The sequence below is a fragment of the Oryctolagus cuniculus genome, chromosome 3 (genome assembly GCF_964237555.1).
Source record: "Oryctolagus cuniculus chromosome 3, mOryCun1.1, whole genome shotgun sequence".
NCBI lineage: Eukaryota > Metazoa > Chordata > Mammalia > Lagomorpha > Leporidae > Oryctolagus > Oryctolagus cuniculus.
In genome coordinates this window covers 55879210-55893915 of record NC_091434.1, presented here as the reverse complement: position 1 = coordinate 55893915, position 14706 = coordinate 55879210, and the positions used below count along the sequence as shown (strand labels likewise).

Genomic DNA, 14706 nt, shown 5'->3' with positions numbered 1-14706 from the left:
GTACAATGTAACTGTTTGACTGCTCATGATAGATGTTAGCCCAGTCCATTATGCAGCATCAGATCCACTGATGGAAAACTATTATACCATAACACCTACCAAATAGATCTATATCCACATATTTTTCATAAAAATCTCAATAAAATACAGAGAACAGTCCAGGGATTTACATGACTACATTTTAATCTAACCGTTTTGTTGATGAAGCACTTTTTAAAATGATAACTGTCTTCAGTAGCTACAAGTGTTATATATGGATAGATTATTAGCTATGGCTTGGAAAATGCAATATAGATCTGATTTCCTATTATGGTAATTACAATTTATTCTACAATGAACAACATTCTCAATTACCAAAAAAGTAATGTTAAACTTTTCTACCAAACTTTATTCAATAAAGTTTAAAGTTATTAGCCAAATAAATGAGATTAGTAGCATGTATGTGAAACACTTAAAAAGATATATCATTAAATATATGTTATAATTAAGAGATAACATGATAAATTCTTTATTTATACCATTATATAATTTCAACAAGATGTTTTATATAAATATATTTATCTGTACATGTAATTTATATATATATATATATATACTAACGATAGAAATATTCCTATTAGAACATGACAGATGACTATACTCTTGAAACAGTTTTATAACAAACTATTCCTGATTTGGAGGGAAATTGTAGGAATTCACTGTATAGGAATTGACTATGTAGAATTCGCTATAAAGGAACTGATTATTGTAGAGATGTTTTAACTCCAAAGAATTCTCCTTTGTTTCACTTGGATTTTAGGCAGGTGATTTTGCAACAATTTTTGTTTGATATTTAGAACAAAAAAAATCTGATGAGATCGATGCAAAAGAAGACTCTAAACTTCAGAGTTTACATAAGATAAGGTGAAAAAGAAAACAACAACTTAAGGACTAGAAAATTAGTTTCTGTTAATTGAATTAGGAGTTCAAATAACAATAATGTCTGCACACTACATCAACTAAGATATACACTTAGTAAATAAATATCCGAAAAGACATTTAATATAATATGCTATTAGGTTAACTGCAAATCAAAATGAGGTAGATATACCTTTCCACACCCCATAGAATGGCTAATATGCAAAACAATAACAGCAAAAGACTCTAGCAAGGATGTGAACAACAGGAGCATTTCTGGTAGATTTACAAAATGGTACAGTCATTTTGGAAGACAGCTTGGCAGTTTCTTATAAAGCTAAACATAGTCTTACCATATGATCAAGCGATTTAATTCTTATGTATTTACCCAAAGGAGTCGAAAAATTATGCTCACACAAAAATCTGCACATGGATGTTTATAGAAACTTCATTCATAATTGTCAAAAATGGGAGGCAACCAAAATAGCCTTCAACGAGGGAATGGATAAAGACATTACTGTACATTGAAATAATGGCATATTGTTCAGTAGTAAAAATAGAGTTATAGTCTTGAAAAGATAAAGAGGAACCTACAATTCATATTCTCAGTGAAAAAAGCCTGTCTGAAAAGAGTACCTTTGAATGATTCCAACTACATGACCTTCTAAGAAGGCAAAACTTTAAAGAAAGTAAAAATACAGTTGTTCTCAGGGGATTGGAGTAGGGAAGAAGAGATGCCTAGATGAGAAAGAGCAAATGTGTAGGGCAGTGAAATTATATTCTGTAATACACTATGATGTATGCGTGACATAATTTTTATCAAAACACATGGAACTGTAAAATACAAAGTGAACTCAAACATAAACTATATACTTCAGCTAATGAAAGTCCATTCATCAGTTGTAACAGAGGTTACATACTGCCAGATACTAATAATAGGGGAAACTAGACATAGAGGAAAAGGAGGTTTGGAAACCACTTTTTCTATATTTTTATGTCTAACATTTTTCTAAAGTATAATCTGTTAATAAAATTAATTAAAATCAATCTTAATTTGGTTTCTGATTCTTATATAGAGTGCTTGACACGCTATTGTCATACTGCTATTTAGGTTGGTACCACCAACTGAATTTACACACTATCTTACATTTACACATAAAATCTAAAATGAAACAGAATAACAACTTAAAAGGAAAATGAAATATAAAATATTCCTTAATCATTTTGAAAAGCAATAACTTTCTTTCTTCATGTGAGTTTGTTTTTTCTCCCAACTGGTCAGAGAAAATAAATTCTGCAAAGAATGGCTTAATGAAATGTATAACTGTACTTCTAGCTGGGGGAATGGATAAATAATAAAATAAAGTCAGTACATAAAAATGCTACAGTTTCTTTTGTGTTCTTTGTATTCTCTTAATTTTGTGGGGGGCAGTGATCACAAAAGTTGTATTTATTTGTTTTCATTTAGTTTTTATTGGACCACTTATATACTTCCTCAAGGAATTATTGTCCTCATTATTTAATATTCTGTTTTCTTACTATGATCCATGTCCTTATATTTTAATAAAATGAAAGTTTTGTATAGCCGTCCCTATGTGACAGGTATTTTGCTATTGAATTTTAAAACAATATATATATTAGTGTTTTGACTTGATATTATACTACTTAGCAATACCCTTATAATGGCTTTCTCATTACATTCTATCTTCGTGTCTTGCCTTGTCTGATATACAGCATCCATTGTGTAACCTAAGATGGCTGGCTGCCTGAAGGTCCATCCCAATGCACTTATTTCAACCAATTCATAGATGATACTGGCAATCAGAAGGTATTTCCCTTTCATTTAAGAGAATAAATCTGAAATTGTGTAAGTCACTTGTTTACTCTTATTTAATTATCCATAATTTTATCATATAGCCACTCAAAGGTAAATAAAATGCTTGGGAAATTGTTTGGTTATGATCCTAATGGAATTCAGGATTAACAAAAGAAAAAAGGATCAATATTGAAAGAAACTGTCTTCTGCCTGAGGTCATGACCCTTTCATACACTAATGGCATGTCTTTTCTCCAGTTGTTTAACTTTATATTCTGTCCTTTTGGTAAAATTATCATGATCAATTTTTTTTGTAAGTCATCCAAACTTACCACCCCCCCAAAAAATGCAATATCTTAAGTATATATATGTAATTAGAATAACTATTCCTGAATCAGACACCACTCAGCCTCAACAGCATACACCTTGACTACCACGGATGAGCGAAACAATCTATTTTGACTACACTCTTATTGTTTTGGAGGTATTTTTAAAGAATTTGGTATACATTCTATCTGACACATTGGGGAAACAATTTCATGTTAATCATGGGGAAAGCATTGTTATAATGCATTTACATTTCCAAATACTTGCCCTAATTTCTTTAAATCCTGAAACTCAGTCAGTCTACAATAATTACTGAGCACATTTTAAGTTACAGGTACTCTTCAAGGTCCCATGGATGCAAAGTTGAACAAACTGACCAAAGTTGCTACCCTGAAGTTGCTTTCATTGTCATTGGGAAATGGAAAAAGAACACAGAGAAATAGTTTAAATAATTCTGTTTGTTAAATTCATCCAATGTATGCTCAATAGACTAATTTAAATATCCATAAATATTTATTAATTCCTTTTAAAATTATTTTAAAAAGCACATATAGTATAACAATCTCTACTTAAAATCATTAAAAAATATTTTCATTTAAGAAATTAAGACCCCTTCACACAATCTCTCTGCTCCTGGTCCTCAAACCATGAAACTTAAAGTTGACAGTATTAACCTCTTTTAATTGTTGTATATCCGGTTTTTCTGTCTTTGTAATAGCCATATTTTATCTGTTAAAAAGCAAGTGTGCTAATTTACTTATGCCAAAATGATACCACACTATTCTCATATTAGGTCTCAGTATTCTTAGATGAAAATCCTTCTTAATATACCCTGATGAACTATTTCATTAGTTTACATTAATTTCCACTAGTTACTTTCCTTTAACGAATATATTGGTAGTTTTCAAACTTTTGGCATTATAAAAACTCAGCAGTGAATACCCTTATGCTAATAGTTTTCTCTCTACATGATATTATTTCAAGGTAACAGTTTGTAAGAAGTACAATTGCTGAGTCATAGGATAGGTGCCTTTTTTAAAAAAAATTCACAAACAAAATCAACTTATCCTTCAGATAGTTATAACAATTTATATTACAACTAAACTTGAACAAGCAACATGTGTTATCAGTCTGATAAGTAAGGAATTAACAACATCTCATAATTTCTTTATCCAGTCTTCCACTGTTGGGCATTTGGGATGACTCCATGTCTTAGCTATTGTGAATTGAGCTGCAATAAACATATTTCTTTTCCGAATTGTTGTATCCTACATTTGCTTAATTTTCCCAAAACTTCTGGCTTTAAGCATTTTGCTTTTTATATTCTTTTGATCCATAAAGTTCATATATTTTATATTTTCTTTGTTAATCATCCTCTTCAGTGTTTTTGGTGTTAAATTCTATTTCAATTTGGTATCAATATAGATAGTATGGTTTTCTTTCTGTTTGTACTTAATTACAATATCTTGACCCTCCTAATTCAATTTCTTCTTTTCTATCATTTTAGATTTAGGCATATTCCTTGTTAGATTTTTTATCCCAAATAACTTTCCTGTTTTATAATATAATTTGAATCATTCTCATTGTGATAACGTATACTATTTTCATTATCCTGTTTTTCCATCCTTTATCATTGTCCCATATTTACTTTTGTTAGCTCTAATCAATTTGTGATTTTCCTAAAATTTAATAGTTTATGAAAATTATTTTATTTATGTAAAGAGAAGTTGTCACATACAATATGAATATATGCAAAAACATTTTAGAAATAATCACACTTTTATTATTGAGTTTATGTGTTCACCCTTTGTTATAATACCTTAGTGTCTTTTTTTCCCCCTTTCTTTCTGTGTGATCCCATCCCTTAGTTCACTCCCCAAACATAAGCATTGGCTAAGACTGGGCTGGGATCAAAGCTGAGACCTCGGAACTTAATCTGGATCTCACATGTGGGTAGCAGGAATCTAATTACTGAGCCATCAGTACTGTGCCCTAGAGAGGCAAAAAGCTGAAGTCAGGCTCCAGGGTCAGGAATTGTACTCAAGTACTCCAAAGTCAGATGTAGGTATCTTAACTGCTAGGCTAAATGTCTACTCAGAATATCCAGCCACTTTTGTAACATTATCTTCATGATAATTTTCTCATACTATTAAAATGCTGTGTTCGTATGCCCAGGGTTTAGGGCCCAGAACAAGCAGATCCAGATTCCAACAGGTCAGAAGACAACTTGGAGCCATTTGTGGATTTATATCTCCTTTACTCACAGTGGTAGTGAGAAATGCACAAGATGCAGCCATTTGCCTCTGTAGTGGAGCCACAGAACATATCTGCTTTTGTGTCCATAATGGCAGCCTGACAAACACAGAGACATCTACATACATGGATATATAGACAACCACATACGTGTCCACATCCATACACAGGCAACCACATATGTGTCTGCATCCATTAGCAGGCAACCACACCTAACCCTCCCATCCCAGCCCAGTTGCTTATATGAGTTAGCAGACAAAGTTGATCAATCTAAACCATAATAGAGTTGTGGGCAGCTCGCCAAGCAAGTGGACCTGTCAGTTACCATGACGTCACTTACCATCCACAGAGATATGGGGGCACAGAGATCTAGTGGCAAGCACAAAAAGGCATGGGAACTTGATAGTTCACCTTCCCAAATTCATCTCCTCAACAGTGTTACATTTTATTATACATTTTATGCAGTATGTTTATTTAATTTCATATCAAATATCATATTAAATAGATTATTTGCAATGATTATCTTTTGTATTATATATATTGTTTCACCACTTTTCCATTGTTTAGAATTTACATCATTTATTATTTTTCTAACATATTTAATTAGAAAATGAATCTAATTTTTTCCTTAATATTTATAACTAAAATTTAGAATCTTCATGAATGAGCTTAAAAATTGAATGTCAAAGATTCAATCAGTAACTAAATCCAGTTCATAGGAACTTATCTTAAATGGTTAATTTTATTATAAAGGTTTAGATTTGTCACAAAAAAGAACATGCAAAAATATATAGATATTAAATATAGGTTGTTAGAAACATTCTCCTTTCTTGATCTATTGAGCAGAAGGTGCATTATAGGAATAAATCCTTTTCTTATAATTTCATATTATATATGGGGAACAAATTTCATATATTTCACATAAACAGTTTTAAGAGCATAATGATATTTCCCACCATAACCTCCTTCATTCTCTAATGTCTGTAAATTCTTCCTGAACAGCTTACAGTCCAGACACACAAAACATTATTAATTGGCCCAATCTAAAGCTTGTCATGTGTCTCTTGGGTTTCCTTGGTTCAGGGACATGCAATTGATAAATCAATTTTGGTAGGAGATGAGACAAGTGAAAGTCATGGATGTGACAAGTGAAAATCATGTGAATGGAGAATGGGAGAAATTCATGAAACATATTTCAAAATTTATTTTCATGTGTATTATACTACTAAATATTCCAATTCCAATATTATGAGGTATCCAATTCATATTACCTCATTAGAGTTGAAAAATATTTTTATTTATAAACAATAGAGGCCGGCACCGCGGCTCACTTGGCTAATCTTCCGCCTTACAGCGCTGGCACCCCAGGTTCTAGTGCCGGTTGGGGTACCAGATTCTGTCCTAGTTGCTCCTCTTCCAATCCAGCTCTCTGCTGTGGCCCGGGAAAGCAGTGGAGGATGGCCCAAGTGCTGGGTCTCTACACCCGCATGGGAGACCAGGAGGAGGCACCTGGCTCCTGGCTTCGGATCAGTGCAGCACGCCGGCCGCAACGCACTGACCATACAGGCCAGCTGGGGGATGAGCCAACAGAAGGAAGGACCTTTCTCTTTGTCTCTCTCTCTCTCTCTCTCACTGTCTAACCCTGCCTGTCAAAAAAAAAAAAAAAAAATAGACTGAATGTTTGTGTCCCCTGAAATTTCATATGTTGAACCCTTCCTGGCCAATGTTGTACTTTTGGGAAGTGTGCTTTGGAGATAATTAATGCATGAGGGGGGAGACCCCAGGAATAGGATTAATACATTTATCAGGGGCCAGTGCCCCGGCTCACTTGGTTAGTCCTCCAATTGTGGCGTTGGCATCCCATATGGGCACTGGGTTCTCCTCCAGTCCAGCTCTCTGCTATGGCCTGGGAGGGCAGTGGAGGATGGCCCAAGTGCTTGGGCCCCTGCACCCACATGGGAGACCAGGGAGAAGCACCTGGCTCCTGGCTTCGGATCGGTGCAGCGCTGGCTGTAGCGGCCATTTGGGGAGTGAATCAACGGAAGGAAGACTTTTCTCTCTCTCTCTCTCTCTCTCTCTCTCTTATTGTCTATAACTCTACCTGTCAAATAAATTTAAAAAAAATACAAAAATACAAAAATACATTTATCAGAAGAGACAAGAGAGGGATAATCTCTTTGCTTTGTGAGATTACACCAAGAAGTGAGAACCATCTACAAACCAGGAAGTGGGCCCTCATCAGAATCTGAGTGAGTTAGTATATTGATCTTGGGCTTCCCAGCCCTGAGAACTGTAAGGAATAAATTTTAGCCATTTAATCCATCCAGTCCATGGTATTTTTAATTATAGCAGTACAAAATTACTAAGGCATAAATCAATTTGTCAATTTTATATAATGCATTTTTTTATTTCCATTTGGTTCTAAGTCAATATGAACATGCATAAATTTGAAACCTCAGTGAAAGTTCCACACCTTCTATCAATAAAGAGAATGCTGAGGAAGAGGGAAATTTGAGAATATTTAATCAGCATACTTCAAAATGTTCATGGAAAATGAAATTGAAAGATAAGATTTTTTCATGTAAAATTTAAATTCCATGTATATGAGTGGTCATGAAAAAGTTCATAAAAAGGGGTTTTAAAAATGTCTTCAGTATCTTGATTGGTATCTCACTGAATCTATAAATTGCTTTTGGGAGAATGGACATTTTGATGATATTGATTCTTCCAATCCATGAGCATGGAAGATTTTCCCATTTTTTGGTATCCTCTTCTATTTCTTTCTTTAAGATTTTGTAATTCTCATCGTAGAGATCTTCAATGTCCTTGGTTAAGTTTATTCCAAGGTATTTGATTTTTTTGTGGCTATTGATCTTAGAAGTTCTTTCTCAGCCGTGGCATTGCCTGTGTATACAAAGGCTGTTGATTTTTGTGCATTGATTTTATATCCTGCTACTTTTCCAAACTATTCTATGAGTTCCAATAGTCTCTTAGTAGAGTTCTTTGGATCCCCTAGCTTAAAAATTGTGGTGCTGGCATTGTGACATGGTGGGTAAACCTACTGCCTGGGAGGCCAGCATCCCATTTGGGTCTGTTCAGCTACACTATCTCTGACCAAGTTCCCTTCTATTGGCCCAGGAAAAGCAGAGGAAGATGGCCCAAGTGGTTGGGCCCTTGTCACCTGAGCTCCTGGCTTCAGCCTGGATCAGGCATGAACTGGCAGATGGAAGGCCTCTTTCTCTCTCTCCCTCCCTCTGTAAATCTGACTTTCAAATAAATAAATAAATCTTCCTATAAAAAAGGAAATTGCACTAAAATAAACTTTCTTTTTTTTAAATACTTATTTATGTATTTGAAAGTCAGAGTTACACAGAGAGAGAAGGAGAGGCAGAGAGAGAGAGGTCTCCCATCCACTGGTTCACTCCCCAGTTGGCCGAAACGGCTGGAGCTGAGCCGATCCAAAGCCAGGAGCCAGGAGCTTCCTCCAGGTCTCCCACACAGGTGCAAGGGCCCAAGGAATTGGGCCATCTTCGATTGCTTTCCCAGACCACAGCAGAGAGCTGGATCAGAAGTGGAACATTCAAACTGGCTCCCATATGGGATGCCGGCACTATAGGCGGTGGCTTTACCCACTACGCCACAGCTCCGGCCCCTAAATTAAACTTTCAATTTCACTTTCCATGAACTTTTAAAAGTGCATGTGTGTGTGTATGTGTTCGTGTGTATGTGTTTGTGTGTGTGTGTGTGTGTTGTTAGGGGATAGTTTTGAGTTGACGGTCTGTATTTCCCGCCCCCCTTTTTTTCTGTTGAAACACAGAAAGGAAGGCTCAAAGCCACAGTTTCTGTTTAATAATTTTCTATGATTTATTTTTATTGGAAAGGTAGTGTGACCAAGAGAGAGAAGAAGATAGAAAGATATCTTCCATCTGTTGATTCACTCCATAAAGGGCCACAAAGTCAGGAGCCTGGATCTCTATCCAGGTCTCCCATGTTTGAGACCAAGTACTTAGGCCATCGTTTCACTCATTGAGAGGGAGTTGAATTGGAAGTGCAGCAGTTGAGATTCCAATCAGTACTAAGACATCAGATGTCCACATTGTGGGTAGTGGTTAACCTGCTGAGCCACAACATTGGACCCTATATCTTTCTTAAAGATACAGTCACATTTGTACTGAATACAAAAGTTCTCTCAAATGAATAAAATACAAGTGTGATTTATTGATTGATTGATTTGAAAGGCAGAGATACAGAGAGAGGAGAGTGAGTGAGCTTTGATTTGCTGATTCACTCCTCAAATGGCCTCAACGGCCAGGGCTGGGGCAGGCCAAAGCCAGGGTCAGGAGCTTCTTATGGATCTCCCTCGTGGGTACAAAGGGCCCACATGTACTTGGGCCATTTTCCCCTGCCTTTCCAGGCACAATAGCAAGGAGCCGGATCATAAGTGGAGCAGCACTGCAGGTGGAAGCTTAACTTTCTATGTCACAGCATTGGCCCCACATGTGTGGTTTCTTAACTCCCTTCAGAGATTTGTGTGTGTGTGTTTGTGTGTGTGTATAAATTCTATACACCTTTATTGGTATATTACTGAGATCACTTTGTCATGACCTACTTGAGATTTCTTCTCTGATCTCAATTTTGAAACTGCTTATTTATTGGAAAGTAAGTAAGAGAGGTAGGTATGTAGGCCATCCATGGGGTCACTCATCAAATGTCCAGGAGCTGGTAACTCAATACAGGTCTCCAACGTGGATGGCAGGGACCCAATTACTTGAGTCATCATCTACTGCTTCCCAGGCATTAGGCAAAACTGGAGTCAGAAGCAGAGTCCTCCACTGTGGGGTATGGGCATCCTAACCAGCAGGTGAAGCGCCTGCTCCTGTGATCTGGTCTTTCTTCTGATACTAGTAACATTCCACACATCTGATCATTCTCCTTAAAATCAACAAAGTTTTTAGAGGCAAGGGATTCTGAAACGTCCTGTTTTCTTGTTTTATAACACTTTGGGGCAGCTCATTTTCTGGCTCTATTTTTAGCTGTTGTTCCTGGAGTCAACCCTGATCACTCCTGGGCTCTCTGGATAATATGAACTATCATGTGATCTCATCCAGCCTGCATACCTATAAATGACACTGATATGACCATGGCTCCCAAGTGAGTATCTGATCCTGACTCCAGAATATATCTGGCCATCTGCATGATCTCTACTAAATGTTTGAAAGTTATAAAATCTTGTTTTTCAAAAATCTATTTTACAAATGTTACTTTCTCCAGATTTCCAGATCTCAATAAAATGCTTTAGAAACTTCTTATTTGCAAGGCCCAAATCCTGTTCTTTTTTATTAGCATTTCTGTCACATCACATCTAGGCTATCAGTAAATCTTATAAATTTTAGCATTTGCCTGCGCCTAGAATTGTGGCACAGTGGGTTAAGCCTCCACTTGCAATGAATGCTGTTATCCCATATCAGAGCTCTGGATCAAGTCTCGGGTTCTCTGCATGCAATATAGTTTCCTGCTAATGCACCTGGGAAAGCAGCAGAAGATGTCTCAAGCACTTGGGATCCTGTTAACCATGTGAGAGACCAGGATTGAGTTCTTGGCTCTTGGCTTTGGCCTGTACAAAACCTGGCTGTTGGGACTGAGGAGTGAACCAGTGATTGGAAGATCTCTCTCTTTCTCTCCCTCTCTGTCACTTCACCTTTCAAACAAACAAGCAAAAAAACCTTTAAAAAGGAAAAGAGAAACATTTACCCATTTCCTCCCCCATCTCTACTTGTCATTGGAACCAGTTGCTTCCATTTCAGTTTCTTTTTTATTTAGGATTTATTTATTTCAAAGTCAGAGTTAGAGAGAAGACTCAAATGATATCTTCTCTCTGCTGCTGCTGCTTCACTCCTCAGATGGACACAATAGCAGGGACTGGGCCAGGTTGAAGTCAGGGTCCATGAGCTCCATCTGGGTCTCCCACAAGGTGACAGGGGCCCAAACACTGAGGTCATCCTCTGCAGCCCTTCCCAGGCCATCAGCAGGGAGCTGGATCAGAAGTGGAGCAGCTTGACCGGAACCAGCACCATATGAGATGCTAGCAATGTGGGCTATACCACAATACCAGCCCTATTTCAGTCTCATCTTAACATTCCACATGCCTTCAGTTATTTTCTATAATCATTTATTTCCATACTAGCTAAAGTGATACTTATATCTTCTTCCCTCCCTACAGGCAAGGCTTCCTTCTTCTCTTTTTTTCTTTATTTTGTTTTTGCCCAGATATATGTTTGCACTTGTATGCATGGCAGCCTTGTTTATCTCCTCACCATCCCCCAGCTGTCTCCTCTTCTGGTTCTCAAATCTGACATCAAGAAATCCATGTTAACAATACATTTTCTTGAATTTCAACTTTACCTATATTTATGCCTGTTTATTCTTTTCTTAAAGTATACACTTGCTCTAGTTTTATACAAAACTACTATTTTATACTCTTCTGTCCTTTGTATCATATTTCTTATATAATAAAACAACTAGATAATCTTACTAAATCAAAGAGTATGATATAATTTATTATTTCACAGATGTAGGAAAGTCTGAAATTTATCATAATTTATTCAACTAGTCCCTTGACAACCACTTTCTTTGTTTCCACTTTTTTATAACCATGAACAATTGAGCAATGCTGCATTAAATGTTCCTGTAAATATCCTTTTCTACTGGCTTTTCTATGTATTGAGTCCCAGGAATGCAACTGTTGAATCAAAAATTATATGCAATTTTAATTTTAATAGATATTACTGGATTTCCTTTAAAAAGGGTTATATAACATGTAATGTAATAATTTTCCATTCTTTTTTCCTTATTATAATGTACCTTAATGTTATTCCTTTTGGTAAATTAGTTATGGGACATCCAATTACATTAATTTTTTTGGCAACATAACAAAAGTATAGCTTTGGCTCCTAAGATTGCATTGTTCTGGCATTTATCCCGAGGCTACTTATTAGAATTGAAAAGTAGGGAGGTAAAAAAGACTTTCAAAATATCAATATCAGCTAAATATATTATACAGGACAACAGGCTATCTATCATTCTTTTAAGACATGTGAAAATGCTGCATAATATAAAAATCTTCCATTTACTTCTTAAGGTTGAATTTTGGAAAATTGTGAAATTTCTCTCTCTTTTTTACATTTGCATTAATTTACACATTTCAGAATTCCTGCATTTCTACCAGCTATTCAAGACACACACATTCCTCAGTTGGGAGCTGAGTTGATGTTGAGTTCTGTCAGGCCTGATCCGCACCTGACTTAGGTAAGTTGCCAGAGAATCAGAGAAATTAAACTTGAAAGTATAGGATAAAGCTTACATTTTTCTTAAATAAAGATTAAATAAATGAAGTAAATGGAGTTTATATCATCATTGATCCAATATATTTTTGTTTTGTTATCTTAAGGTTTTTGTTTGTTTTAAAAGCAGTGAAGGGGAGAGGAAGAGATAGGGAGAGAAAGGAAGGGAGAGAGGGAGAGAGAGCGAGAGACAGACATCTTCCAATTAATTGCTAGTTCACTCCCTAAAGATTTACAACAGCCAGGGATGGGCCAGGACAAAGCTGGAAGCCAGTAGCTCTATCATGGTCCTACACATAAATGATAGGAACCCAAGTACTTGAGCCATCATATGCTACTGCCCTGATGTGGTAGCAGGAAGCTGGATCTGAAGCTGAGGCAGGAATCCCAGCTGAGCCACAACACCTGTCCCTGGATTTTAACACTTTGTTTATGGTTAGGTATTGAGATGGTGCTCCCACAAATAGAGATTCTGAACTGCAAAGATTCTGTTTATAACATCTCTGACTCATATGTATCTTATATGCAGTAACTAAATAGTTTACTTCAGTGGATTTTCATTCATAGTGGAGAATTTTTGCAAAGGTACATGTTGAAATCACTGGATTATTATATTTGTTAATGATTAGGCTTTGTTTTTAGCAGTCCCAATATTTCAAACTGGCAGAACTGGAATACAAAATAAGAATATAGGTATTATTTTTATAACAATTTCTTGATAATTATTCTAAAATTTCCATTACTCTTCAAATTATACAGTAACATTATCAACCGTAGATAAGTCCGATATGGGTTGTTCAATTTGTCCCATGATTAGTTGTGGGGAGCAATCCGGACTGGACTAAGTTACTGGAATTAAGACTTATTCTGTGCATCTGCTCTCCCACAGTATGGCGCTGGGAGAGAAGTAAACAGCTTCCGCACAGCTGCCTCCAGTTCAACCAATAAACTGTAGGACCTACTCCTGATTGGAGGAGAGCAGCGTACTCGGCGTGTGGGCAGCCGAGTTAGGATTGGCAGAGGAGGACTATAAAGGAGGAGAGAGACGGCATTCACCGGGAACATCTAAGGGGAACATCTAGCTGAAGGAACACCTGTGCAGCCCCCGAGAAAGCCGGCCGGCGGTGTGCCGCTCCCCTGCGGAAGTGGGGAATGTGGCCAGGGGGAACTGCCCTTCCACGGAGGTGGAAGGGATAGTAGCCAACCCGGGAAGAACCAGCAGCAAACCCGGGGAGGGCCGAGCAGACGAAAGAACAGCGCAGGGTCTTGTGTCATTCCTCCACGAAGAGGGGGAGCGACATAATGGTGCCGTGACTCGGATATGAAGCCTAGGCAGGGTCCTGTGTCGTTCCTCCACGAAGAGGGGGAACGACAATTAGTTTATGCCTGTTTCTCACACTTGAATAACATAGATGCTTTTAAGAGACTCTCAAGCATATATTTAGTTTACTTATGGCATAATTTTATTTAAATATGTTAACATAAAACTAATTATATCACTCCATATGCTTATTGCACTTATGTAAACATAAAACAAAAAAATAGAAATCAAATGAAAATACAACAGACAATATATCCAAATTTACAATCCTAATTTAATGTAACAGATGATGTTGCTTTGCTGAAGTTAAGTCCTATCTCAAACATGAATTTGTTTATGAGTGTTTGCATGTCAATAAGAATCTCACCATGCATGATGTTTATGGTTCCTATGCATACTTCCTGAGAATACCAATCTTCTCTCACCACTCTTTTCCAATTTAACTGTCCAACATCTCTGTATCAGCATGCTATGATAACATGCGCTTCATCTGAGAGGAAACACATATCTTACAGGTTAAATTACAAGATTCTTTCTCAAGTACTAATACTTGGCAACAGTGGGATCATTAATATGAATGTAAAGGAAATATATATAGTGGTACCACTTACTTACAAATTAGTCAGTTATAGGATATGAGGATGACTCAAATATGCTTATTTGTAGGTTATTATAGTAGTGAAAAGAAAAATTTCAATCCAAATAATATACTCAGGGATGACTAAGACTACCTCACAGACATATTTGACTAAC

General features: G+C 36.4%; 1 long non-coding RNA gene across 1 annotated transcript in view; it reads left to right on the top strand.

The window, feature by feature from the left end:
• LOC103348794 (uncharacterized) overlaps positions 1–14706 on the top strand; it is a 57491-nt gene that overhangs the window by 39571 nt on the left and 3214 nt on the right. Inside the window, exons 2-4 of the long non-coding RNA XR_001793616.3 lie at positions 2632–2725; positions 10326–10443; positions 12498–12597. This is a non-coding gene — a long non-coding RNA (uncharacterized lncRNA). The remainder of the gene's footprint in view (positions 1–2631; positions 2726–10325; positions 10444–12497; positions 12598–14706) is intronic.